This window comes from Daktulosphaira vitifoliae, unplaced genomic scaffold (genome assembly GCF_025091365.1).
Source record: "Daktulosphaira vitifoliae isolate Bord-2020 unplaced genomic scaffold, ASM2509136v1 Scaffold_1, whole genome shotgun sequence".
NCBI lineage: Eukaryota > Metazoa > Arthropoda > Insecta > Hemiptera > Phylloxeridae > Daktulosphaira > Daktulosphaira vitifoliae.
This window is the reverse complement of record NW_026099572.1, coordinates 62,876,044-62,895,486: the sequence shown is the minus strand read 5'-3', so window position 1 is coordinate 62,895,486 and position 19,443 is coordinate 62,876,044. Positions and strand designations below refer to the sequence as shown.

Sequence of the window (19,443 nt, the reverse complement as noted above, 5' to 3'; positions counted from 1 at the left end):
TCTTCTTCTTTTTCAGTATTCAATCTAACAGCAATATTCATTTTTCTCTATCACTAGCCTTCCTTTTCAACTCTTGATATGAATAACATCCTTGATATTCTATTATATGATTTATATATTATAATCTTGGTCTTCCTTAATGATTGTTTCATCGATTATTCCTTTTAAAATTAATAATTGCAACTCATCGTGTCTTAAAAATGACCTATTCATTCATTTCGCCTTTTCTGTATACTTTTCCATTTATAATTTTATCAGTTGAACTTATATTTTCCATCCTCTTGTAGCACTACATTTCGAATGCCTCTATTTTTCTCTTGCAATAGTCAATGGAGTGATTATGTGTCAATAAATGTTCAGCCACAAGAGATTTATCAAATGCTTGATTTTTAATGTTTCTTAAGTGTTCTTTTAACCTGACCCCTATATTACTTTTTGTATATCCAACGCAATATTTTTTTCAACTTTTATATTATATTTTATATACAATTAATTACGATTTCCCCCTTTCTTTTACTTTAGCTTTAGAGTTACCTAATAAATCTCTTAAATTATTACTTTTAGATGTTACTAATAAAGTAAAACCAACATTCTTAAAAATTCTAGCTAGTCCATTTATGATGCCCAGATAATTTAAAATGGGCAATTTAATTACTCTTCTCTCACGATAGTGAGTGTAGTAGCTGTCCTATTTTCTTTATTCCACTTTTGTGTTAGGAATAATTTTGAAATTACGTTTTTGTTATACCCAATAAATCTAGCTATTATTCTTATAAAAATATATATTTCTTATATTTTTCCCAGTTTTTTATTAAAATCTATATTATTTATCGGAATATTTACAAATATGTAAACCATACATTTAAAAGCTGACATTTTGTGTTGCCTGCTGTAGTTAGAATTGTTCGGAATGTACCTGAACGTGTGTTTTTCCAATAAATTTCAAAATTTGTTATGTAATTAATATATGAATTTAATCGATGAGTAAAAAGAATTTAAATGTTATAAGAAGACCTTCGTGTTAAAATCTTTGTTTATTACAGTCGGGTATATAGATGATAAAAATATCATCTATATACCCGACTCAAATTTTTAGAAAATAACTATAGGCGTGTTTTAAATTTGTTTCGAACCTACTCATAAAAAGGTTCTACAAAAAATTGTGATAGCGGATTTTCCATTGTTTTATCCTCCATTTGCTCATAAAATTAAAAAAACATTTTGACCTATACATAACTTTGTTAAATTAATAAGTTCACGTATTTAATCCAGTTCTATGTTTTGTTCCTTTAGCTAGTCTTTAAGAAAACCAATTGTTTTATTTATCGGAATACTCGAAAATAAGGCTTTTACGTCAAAAGAAATAAACCTACCATTATTTTGAATAGTATAACCAGATAATTTTTGAGCTAAGTCAATATTATTATTAAACGAAAAGCTATCGAATTTTTGAATAGATGACAATACCCTTATTAAGTGTTTAACCAATTTGGAGCATTAATATTCGACACAAATGGTCTCATTCTATTTATCTGCATTCATTAGAAATTGTATAAACTCTTGTATACCTGTTTTATCTTGCTTGTCTAGCTCAATATAATGAACTAGATAGACATGTATCGCGCATATTTGGGGGCTTGGAGATATATCTAAAATTCTAGAAATACTATACATAATAAATTTTAAAAAAACCTAGCACAGGGGGGTCGCGGCACAATATTTAGTGTTTAATTTTAAAAAATTGGTGGAGTATTCCAAAAGCTACATGATCTGCTAGTTGCTTATTAATATCCTGATTAAGATAAAGTATACGAATGAAAGAGGGATTATTAAAAAATAGTATTTCCCATAAAAAAATTATATTGATCAATACACTTTTCAATGAGTTATAGCATTATAAAGTTAAAAATGTAAAAAATAAAATCGAGAATTTTCACACAAAAATAGCATTTGGTAGCCATTTTCACCGTGAAGATAAAATAAATGCCGAAATTTTTTTTTTTAATGATAAAGTATATTACATTAGTTTTAATTTAAGATATATATAAAAGTGTCAGACTTTCCGAAACATTTTCAAAAGTCAGGTATAAAACTACCTTAGGATAACTAAAAATACATTTTTACAGGAATAGTGTGCCGTCGTGAGGTGAGCGAGGCGTGGGGAGGGGTGAATGCGTATAACAGTCTAGTCTAGATGACAGAATATGCGATAACGCGTGGCGTTTGGAGAGATACATACATAACACATCGTTCAATAATGTGTGTGACTAACTAATTAAAACACATTTTTTTGCCAAAATTCGTTTTTATTCATCAACATAGTCCCCTTTTAGGGAGATACAATCATTCCAACGCTTTTCCAATCTTTCAATACCGCCTTTGTAGAACGATTTTTCTTTGCCTTCAAAATAGGCTTCAGTTTCAGCGATGACTTCCTCATTTGAGCCAAATCTCTTTCCACGGAGCATCCTTTTGAGATCTGCGAAAAGCCAGTAGTCGCTGGGGGCCAGATCTGGAGAATATGGTGGGTGTGGCAGCAATTCGTAGCCCAATTCTTGCATTTTTGCCATCGTTTTCATCGACTTGTGACACGGTGCATTGTCTTGGTGAAACAAGATTTTTTTCTTCGCCAAATGCGGTCTTTTTTTGGAAATTTCGGCCTTCAAACGCTCCAATAACTTTATATAATAGTCGCTGTTGATGGTCTGACCCTTTTCGAGGTAATCAACGAATATTATACCGTGAGCATCCCAAAATACAGAGGCCATAACCTTGCTAGCCGATGTTTGTGCCTTTGGACGTTTTGGGCGGCTTTCACCGGTTGCATGCCACTCAGCAGCCTGCCGATTGGACTCCGGAGTGTAATGGTGGATCCATGTTTCATCCATTGTGATGTACAGACGCAAAAACTCCGACTTATTATGCTTAAAAATGTCCAAACAAGCCTTTGAATCATCGATTCGTTGTTGTTTTTGCTCCGGTATGAGCAAACGCGGCACCCATTTGGAAAACACCTTTTTCATACCCAAATGTTCGTGTATTATGGTGTGTACACTGCCTGCTGATATCTTTAGGATGTCAACTATCTCGAGCAACTTCACTTTTCGATCGCCCATAATAATTTTCAGTGTTTTTTCAACGTTTTCCGGAATAACAGCGTCATTTGGCCGTCCAGTAGATGGAATGTCATCGGTGTCTGTACGACCACGTTTGAATTCGGCATACCAATAACAAATGGTTCTTTTTGATGGAGCAGAGTTCGAATAATGTTTTTTAAGCCATTCCTGGCATTGAACAGTATTTTTTTTTTTTAAAAAGCAATGATAAATCAAAACACGAAATTGCTTTGAATTCATTTTTTTTGAAAACTCAAAAGTAGCGTCACTTAAAGCACTGTAACTTGTAAACTAATGGTCGGATTGACATATAATTTTGACAGTAAGCCTAAACTAAAAAGGTTCACACTTTCGAAAAAAAATATTGATTTGGTATTAGTGGAGCCATCTATGTGTCAGTCACACACATTATTGAACGATGTGTTACATACAGGTGAAACTAATATAAGCGTGTTAAAAAGTATACCAAATAATAGTTAAAGACATCATGCATCCATAAAAAAAAGATTTATATTGATCCATACATCTTTCAAAAAGTTATAGCATTATAAAGTTAAAAATATAAAAAAGAATTTTTTTACAAAAATCGTATTTTTTTTATTAACTTTGATGTCTGTTTTCACCATGAAGATAAAATAAAGTTCGAAATTTTTTTTTCCATAATATAAGTTGTCATTTTAAATCCCCCCTGTGGGCAGGTAAAGGGTCAGATTTATAAAAAAAAAATATACCGAATGAAAGGTAATAATATCATGCATTTATATAAAAAAAATTATATTAATTTGGTTATTTTTAAAAAAGTTATGGAAATTTTAAGTAAAAAAAATTGAAAAAATTTCGAAAATTAGCGATTTTTAAATTTGTAATTTTTTTGGAGGTTTCCCCCATTTACGGGGAACGAGGGAAATTTTTTCACTTTTTGAAGGTAATGTCTTCGACCAGATACAATTTGTGATCTTTTGACGTATCATTGAAAGAAATCGGTTCGGTGAGAGCTAAGAAAAAGTGGTAACAAACACAAAAANGGTTCGGTGAGAGCTAAGAAAAAGTGGTAACAAACACAAAAAACCCAGCTTAGTGGGATCGCGGCACAATGGAAACGAGACATAGTTGGGTCCAGTATTGATTGAATCTGACAGTGACTAAAATCACTATCATAAGAAACGCTTCGATGCAAATCTGTAAATGATGTTTAACTCTAAGAAATTGGTCGATAATTACAAAAGAAACATCAACTTCTATTTCCTTAATTATATCCAGATTAGTAATTCTTAGATTCAAAAATATAATATATAATTTTTATAATTAATTGTTTTCAAATTATTATTAATTTTGATTTTTAAAATGTAAAAGTAATCATTTTTAACCTATTTTTTTTGTGAAAGTTTATAATAAAAAAAATAAATTTATTGCAATAACTTTTAGCTCAACTTGCAAGTTTGAATTTGACATCATTAAATAGTAAAAAATGGTATTGTTAAGATTAATATGGAGTCAGCAAATTTTATAATTACTATTTATGGTAAATTTATCAAAAAAGCTCGATTTTTTTTGCATTTTTATCGTGATAGATCACTTAAATAGAAATCATAGTAATCAAAAAACCAATAAAAAAAAAATTAGTTAAAAAGATCTATTCAATTCATTGTATTATAAAATTTGATTATAATTATAAAAATCTATTATAAAATTGAGGTGATTTATATGGGTGAATTCATGATTTATATAGTGACATGTTACAAAAAAAATTGGAATGTTATAGTCTGGTAGTAGCACACATAAATAGAGTTAAAAAATTAAAAATGACAAAGTAAAATTATTTACTTCTGTAGCTTAATACTTTGATCATATCAAATTTAATTCGACAATAATACTTTAAAAATATTAGAAATGAATGATTTTAATTGTTTGTATAGATAAAGCTGGTTAAGTAACTTATTATTTGATTAAGGGATTTTTTCAATTTTTGAGGGTAATATCTTCAACTAAATACGCATTGTAATCATTTGTCATATAGTTGAAAAAGTAGGTAAATTGATGGTTGGATAAATAAATCCTAACAAAAAAAAAAACACAGTAAAATAATATTAACATGAATAAGAAATTTCTTCTTATGAGAGGAGATTACAGTGATGGGATCTTTGATATTTATTGAAGTTAATGAATCTAAATGAGATAAAAATTAAATTATTTAAAAAATTTTCTAACATAAAAAAAAATGCAAAATATAAATTTGCCTTAGGCGGATTTGAACCTGATACTCTAACCATGTAAGACTCGCCTTACCGATTCGACAACTGTTCGTCACTTTCGCCAATAAATAAAATTGGCAATTTAAGCTAAATTAAATTTTAACTTTTTATATTTTATAAACTTTATTCTAAGTCATAATATAAGGTTTAATTTAAGATTAAATAAAAGTGTCAATATTTCCGGAATAATTTCAAAAATATAAAAAGCTTAATTTGTGTACAAAAATTGTTTTTTTAATTCCCCCTTAGGTTTAGAGTCAGATATTCAAAAAAATTATATCAAATGAAAGAAAAATATCTCAGGTTTCAATATATGAAAAATAATTTTAATTTGTTTATTTTTTAAAAAGTTATGGCAGTGTTAAATATTAAAATATGTCATATTAAATAGTGATTTTTACATAAAAATTATAAGTTTCATTAAATTCGACGGCCATTTTCCTATAGAAGAAAAGGTGTCGGGACAATTTCTTTTTTTTTAACTTATTGTATTTATTATAAGCTTTAATTGGACATATATTTAAAGAACGCAGTGTTTCCGGAACATTTTCAAAAGTTAGGTTTTCAATAATAAAAAAAATTAAGTTGTTTTGTTAATTTTTAAAAAAGTTATTGTAGTTTTAAGAAAAAAAGTGAAAAAAATGACGAAATTTACCGATTTTAATAATTGTAATTTTTTTGGAAATTTCTCCCATTTATGGGGAACGAAGGAATTTTTTTCATTTTTAAGGGTAATTTTTAAGGAGACACAAAAAAAACACATAATGGTAAAATTAATACCTTCTCAGCTTCGCATCGAAGCTAAAATAACAACAATAAGAAAATAAACTAATCTAGCAACAATCACACGTGTTAAATAATAATCTTAATTTGTCTGAAAAAATATATTTGAAACTAAATATGTTTAATGAATTTTTATCAACCAGTCACATTCTTAATTTGATCATTTTGGAGATCATGAAATCGAGTGACTAGTGTTAAAAGAATCACNAAACTAAATATGAATTTTTATCAACCAGTCACATTCTTAATTTGATCATTTTGGAGATCATGAAATCGAGTGACTAGTGTTAAAAGAATCACCTTGTTTATCAATAGACTGAATCAAAAAAAAATATTTTTATTTCAAGCCCTGGTTATTTTTATAATTCATAAAGTTTATAAAACCTTGTGTTAAAATGTACAAAGAGTATAGAGTATAAATTACAAAATAAAATTATTTACTTCTGTAGTTGAATACTTTTATCATATCAAATCTAATTAGACTATAAATACTATTAGAATATTAGAAATTAATGATTTTAATTGTTTGTATGGAAAAAGCTGGTTAAGCTACTTTTTATTTGAATAAGGAATATTTTTTCGATTTTTAAGAGTAATAACTTAAACTAAATACAAAATGTAATCATTTGACGTATCGTTGAAAAAAGTAGGTAAATTGATGGTTGGATAAATAAATCCTAACAAAAAAAAAAACACAGTAAAATAATATTAACATGAATAAGAAATTTCTTCTCATGAGGGGAGATTACAGTGATGGGATCCTTGATATTTATTGAAGTTATTGAATCTAAATGAGATAAAAATCAAATGATTTGAAAAATTTTTTAACTCAAAAAAAATGCAAAATATATATTGCCACAGGAGAATTTTTTGAACCTTATACCTTAAGCATGAAAGAGACAAGTGTTACCGATTCGGCAACTGTTCGTTGCTTTCGTCACATGAAAAAATTGGCTATTTAAGCTAACTCAAATTTAAAAATTACTTTTTCGACTTTAAAAAAGTAAAAAAAATTAATAAGTTTAATTTCTTATGTCTTATGAACTTTATTCTATGTCTATTAAATTATATAATATTCATGAAAGTCTGTGTATTCCTCTAATAAGATATTTTAAAATAAAATAAAATACAAAACCCAAAATTTTAATACAAAAATAGCATATTTTTGAATACGGTAGCCATTTGCGCATAGAAGATAAGGTGTCGGAACAAATTTTTTTTTTTCATTTTATACTAAATGATATAACCTTTGATTTGATATGTTTAAAGGACGTAGTATTTCCGGAACATTTTAAAAAATTAAGTTGAAAAAGTTAGTTTTTGTAAAAATGTTGCTATTTTAAATCCCCCCCAGTGAGCAGGTTAAGTGTTAAATTTTCAAAAAAATGATATCAAATGAAAGGGAAATATCTAAGGTTTTAGTATAAAAAAAAATTATGTTGATTTTTTAAAAAGTTATAGAGTTTTAAGAAAAAAAGTGAAAAAAATGACAAAATTTACCGATTTTTAAATTTGTAATTTTTTTGGAGATTTCCCCCATTTGCGGGGAACGAGGGAAAATTTTTCAATTTTTAAGGGTAATGTCTTCAACTAGATACGATTTGTGATCTTTTGACGTATTGTTGAAAGAAATTGATCCAGTGAGAGCTGAGAAAAAGTGGTGACAGACACAAAAAAAAAAAAAAATAAATAAACACATCATGGTAAAATTAATACCTTTTCAGTTTCGCATCAAAGCTAAAAAAGAATTTTGATACACGCCAGCTACAATAGAATCATTTTTTTATAGTTATAATTGCGTCATGAAAATATCGTTCTGTTACATTTAAACAACAACTTGGGACTAAGTGGGCTTAATCTCTCAATTGAATAATATCCTCCCAAATATAATTTTTTTTCGTAATTTATTTATTTAAAAAAAAATTTCGGTTTAGTATAATTACTCAGCACCTCCAAAAATTTCATTCTAGTTGTGCTTACAATTAATCGGTTTCGCCTATTTCTTATGTAATATAAAATATTTTAAAAATTAATATTAACACACAAAATCGAATATTTATTATGATTTTATTGAGTTCACCAAATGCTTCAATTTCAATCTATTGTGGTATTTAAAGGTACAAATTATGGTTCCATAATTTGGATTATATATACTATATATATTATGATGTTCAAATTCTTATTTTTCATAAATTTTCTTTTGAAAGCAGAGGAGACTAAACAATTTTTAAGAGTTAATTGTCATCTGTATTTGGGGCCTAGTGCATGTACCCTTAACCTCCATCGAATACGTCCTTGGAGATTATATCGTTATGACATAACATTCATGTTTAAAAGAGAAATAATTAAATTTAACAATTGACTGAAAAAATAGGTGTATAATTTAAATACAATTATGCTGCTACAATTTTAAGTTATAATTAATACTATTTTCCTTAAAATTCTCACCATAACATATTTAGTTCATCATTCCTATTGGACAAATATTTTTAAAATTATACACATTTTTGATTTGTAACGAAATTAGTTAAAAAATTTGGAAGGTATACAATGTTTACCAATTTATTATTTGGTGAGAAGTGTAGGTAAATTTTGTAAAAATTCAACTGTATACTCATTTTTTGCGAAAAACTTTCTGAATACGTCAAAAAAGCTACGGAATTACAAATCTCCAAATTTATTCCACCACTGACTATAATAAAATTTCAACATGTATTATCCTAAAAATGTTTAAATACAAAAAAAAGTGTAATAATTGTTTTTAATATTTTTAAACCGCTAGCAAAATAAATTTTTACATAATATAAAAAATACAGATATAGTGGCATAATTTCATAAAATTTAGAGATCGTCAAAGAGATGATTAAAAAATGACTTTGGTTATACCTCATCAGACATGCCTGGATTAAGACATTGGAAGATCAGAGATTCTCATAATGTTACACTTCATACATTCACTTAGGTATGTTATTTTATGGCATAAAAATCATATCAATGACACGATACATTTGTACAGCATAAGTTTAAAAGTGACAAGACAAATTTTTTGGTAGAATATCTAGTTCTTATGTAACAGGAATATTAAATTAATTTAACAAAAATTTTATCTATCAATTTTAATCTTGAAAGCAATAAAATACATATAAAATTTAATACTAAAAACAAAATTTCATAATAATTTATTAACAAATGTATAGTCATTTGTTCATTAAAAACTATTCAAATTATGTCATTTCAATTACATAAACAAAACTAAATTTTTTTTTATTCGCAGGTATCACACATCATCTACTGGAACAAAACATTTTGAAAATAGTGATTCCCTCGAAGATTTATATGTATCTGACGACATCATTACCTGACAGTATTAGACATTTTAATTCACTCTAATCCTGCCAAAGTAAGACGTTAACAGATTCAGAAAATGTAGTTGATATTTCATTCTCATCCATAACATTTATGTTCATCTGTAACAAACGCAGGTTGCTATAATTTATATTTTTTATAAAATAAAATAAAGTTTTTTATGAAAAATTGACTGGTTGGCATTTAAAGTCTATTTTCCATAAAAATCTTTAACTAAACGTATATTATTTTTTAAGTCGATAAAATTAAAATCTCATTTCTAAGAATAATTATAATGAACTTTTAAAAAATAAAAATTTGAATAGCATCCATACATTTTACAAATCAAAATTATTAATAAAGAAAATTAGATATCGACAAACATATTTAAAGATATATGATGCAATATACAAGTAATATACATTAAATATTGAAATTTAATAAAAAAATGATTGTTTATTAATAATGAAAAAAAGGAAAGTAAATGACTAAAAAATATCGTTCCCACATTTTTGATATATCAGAATAATAACTAAGATAACTAAATATCATTGGGCAATTACATTAAATATTTATATATAATTAAAATAAAATAAATACATAAAAACGTATTATTTAAAGAATTGTATTTTACTTTTGTAAACAATATGATAAATATATAAATTTTGAGTAACTAAATTTTAGAAATAAGTCGTTAATTTATAGAGAGAAAAATACTTAATTACATAATATTAATAATAAAACATGAAACAGTTAAAATTATTTTTTCATTTTACTAACCTGTTGTGATAAAAAACAAATATATTATACCAGCTGTAAATTGATCGATGAATGATTGGTACGTGTGTTGTAAAAAAAGGTTTTAAATAATTTCTTGGCATGCAAATGAAAAAAATATAATTTACTTCGAACAAGCGTTAAAATAATAACTTCAAGTTATGCAATAAAATAAAATTGATTAGTGTAAACAAATAAGAAAAGCCGACCACGCACGATAGACCTTTCGGATTTTCAGTCCGACAGCAAACTGACGCACCATGTACATCAGCTCTTACATAAATATATCAGTGCGCGCAAAGGTCGATGAATACTAACGCACGGATGGATGACCTAAGCTGTAAGGAGATAACATGCAAACATGATCTTTAGCCTTTTTGTTTGAGGCAAACTGCCTTATCTAACGTTGATAAAATAGACTCCAAATGCGAGGTTTCAGTCGACTGAATCAATATGTGGTCGTGGTAATGATGAACATATTGTATGCACATTTTTTCGATTACAAATATACACATACTCCGAGTTATCGTCGTTTATCGACGCTCCTTTGAATAAAAAGTGTGTATTAGTAAAAATTAATAATAACCATGATTTTAAACATTAAAAATAAATTTTATTGAAATATTTCCACACATTATACATGCTTATGTTTCAAGTCATTTGAATGAAATAATCGAATGAAAACTACATAAAGGTGAAAAAAAAAATTGTTAGTTTAGTAACTACAAAACCATATTCCGAGATCATATGATTAATAATCTAAGAATGATTTTAAATATCATAAAAATACTATTCTGTGTAAATACAAAAACAATGAATAAATAAATAATGCCCAGTATCGCATGAAAATAAAAATTATAACACAAAACACACCTTTCTGATCGCGTGTCATTTAAAATGCTAAATTTGACTAGTATTATTTATGATTCAATAAAGCACTAGATTTAATAACGAAACAATTTTTGTCAAATAATTACTTAATTATCGTTCAATTTATTCAGTTTCGAAAATGTTTAATTATACTTAAATTAAGTTATAAAATTACATATTTTAAAGTAACTACCATTAAAATAAACTTTTATAAATGACCGCTGTACACTACTATATTGACAAATTTAATGGTATGGAGTCATGTGTCATTTATCATACGAATATCAATATTACTATGAAATATATGTATAAATGTTTTAAATTTGCACGGAATACGAACAATATTTGTTTACGAATAATATTAAATAAAACTGTGGCTAACGTCGTTGTTATCAACTAAATATCTAAATTAATGTTAATTAATTTAATTTAAACGAGCATTAAAGAATGTAATTAAGAAGGTTGAAAGTTCTAAAGACATCTTTTTAAACTAATAATGACAGTATAAATTATTCATAATTTAGATTTAAAATGACATAAATATGTCATTCAACAACTTAATTTTAAAGTTTTATTTCTACATTAAAGCAAATTAATTGTATAAGAAATAAAAATTAAAAAGATTTTTTTTTTTTGTTCGTGTTAAGAAATTTAAGTTATATCAAATTCCATTTGTTTTGTACCAAATCTATTGGTTACAATACTTTTGGTCCTAAATATACATTCAAAATATTCAACTCGAATGTTAACAGTCAAAATTAATTACATGAACAAATTCAACATTTGACATTTCTGCCCTTTGACACGACACAAAAAAATAATATCTAAGTTACCCAACTTTAAGTATAATATTAGTTGTCTTATTAATAATTGAAATTTGAAAAGAGAAAAACTTATGAATGTCACATATTTGATACAATATTGAAATTTTAGAATTCGTTTTTAAATTATTTTTCAATAAAATATATATACATTTATTGGGAAAAATGTTGGATAAATAACTGTAACATTTAGTTGTAACTCATATTATAATGATGGAGTAGTAAGATAATTATTTTAACTGAACTAACATATCTGCTTTAGTCGGCTTAATTTATTAGCAATAGATGCCCAATATTAAAGATTTATATAATTTATTGGATATAATAAGTTGAAATCAGGAGCATAAGAGGAAAAGAAAGTTTTGTAACAATTATCTTATTATTTCAAATTATAATTCCTAAAAATCTGTCACTAATTAACAAAGAAACATACCAATGTGGTTCGCCAAGTCACACTATACCCATCGGTCTTTATTTCTCCACTTATAAGTCCACTTGTAGGAATATTTTTCTAGCAAACAGTAATATAATTTATAACAATTATCTAATATTCGAATAAATTATATATTGTATATTTAATGATAAATAATTGAGCTAGTATATACAGAAGTAGTTTCATAAATAGGCGCGAGTGCATAATTATTTTTGGAAAAATAAAGCGATAGTATAACTTAATATGTAATAAAAATATTTTATAAAAAGCACAGTTAATATGAACTTTTTTAAACAATTTTAAGTAATTAAAATTTGATTTAAATGCGAGAATTTTTTTTTTCAACTGAACAATTAATAATCTTTTTTTTCAACGAGAAGTGTATACTTATTGTGTACAATAAGTATTTGATGCAAAATGTGTTAAATATTGTTTTTAAATTCTTTAAACAATAAAAAAAAAACAATAATATTTTAAGAATTATCTATCATATATTAATAAGTTATAATTAAAAATTACGTTACCTATGTTTTTAGTGGAATAGAATTGGTTCAATCATTAGAAAGCAACTACGTGTTCAGTGAACATTTCAAATCGAACTTAGATCTCAGTTGAGTTTGCTCATTAACGATATTATAACTAGACCGTAGACGATATCCTTTGACCTTATGATTAGGAAATTTACGCAACAAAAAAGTCCGCCTGGGCCATACAAAATATTATCATGATAAAAATTTGCGTTAACAAGTGTATACTAACATTGAGAACAGCGTGCAAAATCAAACACTAAACATATACTAGATAACAATTAAAAATAGCTGTTATTATTCATAAAATAATGTTAAAAATTATAGGCGATGTATAAGTATTTATAAAAAAAAAAAATATTTATCATTATAGAAACGATAAATTTTTATAATCGACAAAATGATAATAAATGATACGATAAAATTAATATCACTGGACTACCATCAATGGAATGAGCATGTTTTAAATGTAGAGCGTTATCTTTATTATTGAGTACATCACAATGAATTCTAACACATGTACAGATACATTTTACAGATTATTACCTATTTAATTAACAAAATATAGATAGTAATAGACAACGTTTTGAACGAGAAACGCGCGCGTACATCAATAAAATAATGTGATGCGATAAACGTTTAACTTGAAAACAAAACCTGAACGAACGGTTGACAGACGCAAACTGAAAAAGGCGTGGCCGTCGTGTTTAAAGGGCTTTTACAAAGCTAACGGCCTCTACTACGGCTGTTCATTTATAAAAACCGCCGTACAAAAGCTTTTTCTCCCCGCCACAATACATTTGTTAGCACTGCATATTAGATTTTTAACTAATCGTATTTTCTACATGTGTCTGGGAATGTGTGTTAAGCAGATTCTCTAATCTTATCGTCAAAACGCCGGGCGTGAGATAACACGTGCTACATTGTGATAGAATGTGTCACAAAAAATATTATATATACATGATCACACATTCAAGTATAGAATATTTTACCATCATATTGATTCATAAACAAAATTATCATTATCAAAACTTCGGTTGCGGTACAGAACAGATAAATCAGGAAAAATTTTCCTATTGAAATATAATTACAGACAAAATGGCGGTTTGTAATAAAACAACATATCATCTAATACATGCCTATAATTTATAAATTCCGCACGTGAATTTTAATTTTATGAAATAATTCCTATGTTCTAGTAACACGCTATATTTTTGAAATGCTTGTAACGAAGGAATTATTTCAAATTTAGCAACATGAAATATGAGGCACACGCAAACAAATGAATTGGCACTGATAAGCGTATTTAGATTAGAATGTAACAGTTCTTATATTAATTTTTAAATAAATAGGTTAAATTTATTTGTCATTTATCAAACAAATATTATCATCACATTTAAAAAAGCACAAGATACCATCATAAAATAATTTTAAATGATAAATTACTGAAATGAAATATCAATATAATCTCAATTTCAATTTCGAATATAAATTATTATTTTCAATAATTATTTTTTTACATTATTAGCTATTAACTTTCAACTTTCGCTTAACACTATAAATCAATAATTCAAAAACATTAATTCATATTATATGCAATACTTGCTTTAAGTTTAGGTATCTTAACATTAAATACTATATGAAAAAGTGAATTTCAATAATACATGCCAAGTATGATAGTAAAATATGAAAATATTAGTTCTTATCAACTTGTATACTTATTTTAAATTGTGATACTTAAAACAGACATTAATGTTATCTGAATCTATATTCTATTTGTTCCAAGTTACAAAAAAAAAAAAAATACACCTGATTAACAAATTAATGTTACAAATGGATACGATTTCGAAAAAAAATTAATAAATTGTAGAATTTCAATCATTAAACAAGTGTTATTATATTACTTTTATTAATGTCATACACACATTAAATGTAAGGTGAATCTACTTTAAATAAAACATTTAGATCTCATGATATATTTAAATTATTACTTGAAATTAATTTATGAGTAATAAGGCCACACAAAATGTTGAAAAAAGAGCTCTTAGTTATTGTCAGCGCGCATAAAAACAATAGTGTTATACACGAGTAGGAGCAATAGAGTTTAATAGTTAAAACAATGTGTTGCTTGGCAACTTATTGGAATATTGAAGAGTTCAATATTTTATTGAAATTATAATCTAGATAAAATATATTTTTAATTCACATTAAAATGTGTAACACTTATCAATAGTCTACATTTTTGGCTGCTCAAGAGATCATTAAAACATTTACTTTTTTATGAGTTATTTATATCGGAAATAGATAATATATTTTAACTGATAAAATAGTCATGTTTTTTCATCCTGAAACATTGAAAACAAATGTTTCAATATAATTCATAAGATACACAATTAAAAATTGATATGTGATTAATGTTTTGATTGTTCATTATTCAAAATTACTTCTTTTTAAATGCAACATTTGTATTATTTATGTGTAGGTTGAATGATACTATTTAATGAAGTATTTAACAGTGAACTTGTAAATGAAACGATTGTAAATTGTATGACTGATTACTGCCTACCGGGTGGTTAGCAGCTGTCTCGGGACTAACGTTGCCTCGCATAATGCTACATGTTAGTAAGGCTTGTTTAACTGACAACTAATAGAAGACTGTAAAATGAAACTAAGGGCTCACACTACTTAGGTTAGCCGCATGTGTCTGAAATGTATCACAAATATTTATTAATGTAAAAAAATGTGTTTTAATACTGTTATCATCGAGTGGGGTTTTCATGAACAAATTATGTAAGAATTTCTTACATATGTATCGTTGACGTACCATGTCATATGAGGCATTAAAGAAGAATATATTGATTCAGATTTAATAAAAAATGTAAAATATTACCAACAGTACATAATACATTTAAAATAATAAAATTAAAATACATAATACATAAAAAAAACTATACGACACAGTAGTGATATACCTACCAAAATGTTAGCATTCAAAATGTGAGAACATAATTGTGTTTCTAACTATAATAACGGATATATCTAGTTGTGGAATACATACATAATTCGTTAGAAGTTTCATGTTAGTGGTAATTTAGTAAAATTAAAAAATACGATAAATGTAAATCAGTTGATAGAATTTAAAACAGGTGAAGTGTAATTATAATTGTTGTTAACAGCAAATTTAAAAGTCCCTTACACATTAATGTAGTTCATAAAATTAGTCAACGTTGTATAGTCATAAAATATTATTACATTTTAAATTGAGCAGAACTAAATTGCCATCAATATTTTCTACACAGACATGGCCTGGCCCGTCTACCACTACATCAGATGTGTTTAGTCAGCAACTTAATAGACCCGTTTATTCTAGTAATAAATGCTGATGACCCTGATTTCGACCCCTATGGCAGAACACGTCTTGTCAAAACTAATTTGACATTTTATTATATAATATTATATGGGTGCGATCATCGACAGTTTCCTCTTTTCAATTGAACGACGATATGGATCGACGACAAAATCCTATCGAAGCTAATTAAAAATTTAATGATTTAATAAAAGACTATAATTATTAATTCCATTAAAAAAATGTACTTTAATTTAATTGTTAAAAATTAAAATTAAAATTAATTAATATAATACCTCTGCTCAATTATATCAGATAGTGCAAATTTAAATTTTCGGTTAACATTTCGTGTACATACAAAAATAGATAATTTACTCACAAATAACAATAATAACCTAAGTAAAAAGAAAACAGAAATAAAGAATGTAAAATGAATTTGCTAATAATAGAATGTCTCAAAAAAGGCGCTGCGACAAACCTTATCCTCCGCCGCCGTTTATGTAATAATAATAGACAACACATCGACGCATTTACAACTTTCTATAAATACAAAAATATTAAATGACCATAATTTCATAGTGCTCCAAAGTTAAATTACAATAAGGATATTCACAAGCAGAGGAAAATGCTTATGTACGACAATATTTTAGGAACCACCTGTATCACTCAGGTTTTATTTAATGAAATTCTAATGAAGACGGAGAAATGCAAAAACCAATGATTTTTTTTCAACATTCACATACAAAAACAGGTCAAAGATCGTAAGTGGTCGATATTGTAAACACAATGTCAGTTAAGGATAAAAGACTACTGTATAGTAGACCCTTTATGTATAATGTGTAAATAATAACGAATATGGATGGGTGTGGTGTGGTAATATCCGTTGTTTAATGCCACAACCCTATTCTGGTTTTATTGTCTTCGATTTAATTAACAATATAAAAAGAATATATTTATGTCTATAATGATAACTTTACGCGAATAATGATGGGCGACATTTTCTCAGGGCGGAGTCTGGGATGCGGATCTATGAAAAGGGGAAATAAAACGGCCAGGGAATGGTTTTTTAATGCGTTTGCGCACCAAAATCTCTAAAACGGGAATTTATTTACGTACAAATTTTAGATCTAGGAATCAAGAAAACTGACTTTTTACTGTAAAGTAAAAAAAGAAAATCAGTATCCTGGATAGTTTCTAAGATATCTATTTTATTTCTTTTACATTTAAACCGAATTGAAAAGGGTTTTATTTATGTTTTTTCATTTGGAGCTAAATTTGTATATTTTATTATTCTATAAAAAATGAATTTTTATTTATAAAATAGATTTGAAAAAGACAAACTATATTAAATTAATAATATTTTTACCAATAGACAAAAAAATAAATGAATAAATAAGAAATATCACTAAAAAAATAATTTGATAAACTAAAAGGCATGGAAAATGAAAATTTTGTTGGAATTAGCAATATCAATTCTATTCTTCTTAATCCATTGAATTTATATTAAAATGAAAAGTTAACTATAAAAAACACTATTTTAATAGCCATCTAAAAATGAAAATTATTTATCTACTTTAGTTTATCCCCACTGATAAAATATCGCATTTAAGTGTTACGTAAGACTTATTTTCTTACATTTATTTTAACTTTTACATATAGATAATAAATCAATGAAAACTTACAACATACTTTCCAAAGAATCTTTTATCCAAAGTTATCCAAATTTTTTTTTTTTGTAACAAGTAAAAAATTTGGTTGCAGCAAAAAATTGAAAACAATCAAATTACATTTGAAATATAAGTACCATCCAATATACACATACTTTTTTATATACATGTTATCCAATTTCATTTGGCATCCTAAATTTAATGTATACCATCAATACTACTCGAACATGTTCGAGTAGTATTGAAAAATGTTATTATTATATAATAACATTAATTAATAATATATATTATTAAAAATGTTAGTATTAAAAAATGTTGATAATTGAATAAACTTACAAGTTATATATTATAAAATATTTTATATTTTACATTGTAATCAAAAATGTAATACAATTTTATACCAAAGACCATTGATTCAAGTACTAAAAAAAAGTTTTTTTTAATTTATTAAAAAAATATACTGGCTATTTGAATATTAAGAGAATATAGTAAAATTTTCAAATAAAACTATTAAATGTATAAGTTAATGTTAATTTTGACGTTTAACGCAAAACTTAAGTAATATTAGAATTTCTTAAAATTATATATATATTTATATAGACAAATGGAGGCAAATCTGTGTAGCGGTAATGGGGCTCCATGGCCTTTGAAAAGCCGAAAAAGAAGAAAAGAATATATATATAAATTACAAAACAAAATGAAAGAAATTTTAAAGCGATTCAATAAGATTTAAAAAAGTTAAATCTTATTTGTTGACTTATGAGTTAAACCCTGTGTGACAAATCAGTGGCATAGTATCGTTTTAAATTTTTATACAAAAGTCAACATATGATTATTAGAATTTAAAAACAATTGATTTATAAATATGAGGGGTCAAAATATTATCTTCGTCGTGAATTATAAACGATCGATAACATAAAACATATTTTTAATATATTATACAGTCCATGAAGACCACCTGTATGTAAGTAATCGATTATCGATAACACTTGGCCCAGGTCAAATAAATGCGACCCCAAAATAATGATAAAAAACAAGTACAAACTCCAAATTTCTATTGGATTTTTTTTTTATCTATATTTATTTCATGAGACATTGAATAGAGGGCAAATGTATAACATCACAATATCCTCTCGAGTATATTAAAGTCTCGGTTACTTAAGCTAAAATGCACATCAGATTAATGGTACACCTGGAAGTAGGCCATCTTATAAAACAATCTCAGTGTTATATGATTATATTTTACATACATCAGTTATATTATTCCTATCAGTAATATTAATTAATATTAATATTAATACATACGTTTCTTAGAATAAGTTAGATTTTTATGAACATAAATATAAATTTTAAAACAATGAAGAAATTAAAAAATATAACAATGGCTTCATGGTTTTAACGAGGAAACTTAATAAAAATCTGATATTAAATTTTTAGTATTATTTCAAATATAATTTGATTAAGTAATGAACATGACAACAGTGATAAGTGAGCATGGACATAAAT

General features: G+C 26.1%; 1 long non-coding RNA gene across 1 annotated transcript; it reads right to left on the bottom strand.

Annotated features, from left to right (window-relative positions):
- Positions 1-8,635: 8,635 nt before the first annotated feature.
- On the bottom strand, positions 8,636-13,225 carry LOC126905668 (uncharacterized). Its single transcript, XR_007704072.1, has 4 exons — positions 12,922-13,225; positions 12,398-12,475; positions 10,277-10,818; positions 8,636-9,618 (listed from the first exon to the last, which is right to left on the bottom strand). It is a non-coding gene; the product is annotated as an uncharacterized LOC126905668 (long non-coding RNA).
- Positions 13,226-19,443: the final 6,218 nt, after the last annotated feature.